Here is a 531-nt window from a genome sequence, read left to right as displayed (position 1 = left end):
CCGGCTTAGTTTTTTTTTGGTAAGGGGGTATTTTTACAATTTTTTTTGTCAAAATCTAACTTCTCCCAACCCAATTTATAAGAGTATGAAGATGAAAATTGAGTATTTTGGATTATGTTTATGTTGCTTTGGAGATAATATTTATAATGATGTTTTGGATTATGTTTATTTTGTTTTAGAGACAATATTTATAATTATGTTTTGGATGAAAATTTGGTTTATAATTAGGTTTATTAGATATTTATAATTACAAAGATTTTAATATTTGTGAATATAAAAAATATAATTTTTTTTATGTCTTTAAAAATTATAAATTTATCAATATGGTTGTGAAATTATATATATTATTTAGCAGTTAATAGTAAAAAGAAAAAAAATGAAGAGCTTTGGCGGACTTAGTCTGCTAGCCCGCAGTTAGGCGGAGTGGGGTGAGATTGTAAGACCGCCTCACTAGGCAGAATAGGGGAGACTTCTCCACTTGTCACCCCTACTCCTACTCTAGAGTAGAGATTAAAGAGAGTATTGAATTTA

The sequence above is a fragment of the Arachis ipaensis genome, chromosome B05 (genome assembly GCF_000816755.2).
Source record: "Arachis ipaensis cultivar K30076 chromosome B05, Araip1.1, whole genome shotgun sequence".
NCBI classification, from domain to species: Eukaryota; Viridiplantae; Streptophyta; class Magnoliopsida; order Fabales; family Fabaceae; genus Arachis; species Arachis ipaensis.
The sequence above is the reverse complement of the archived record's forward strand: the minus strand, read 5'-3'. Positions refer to the sequence as shown.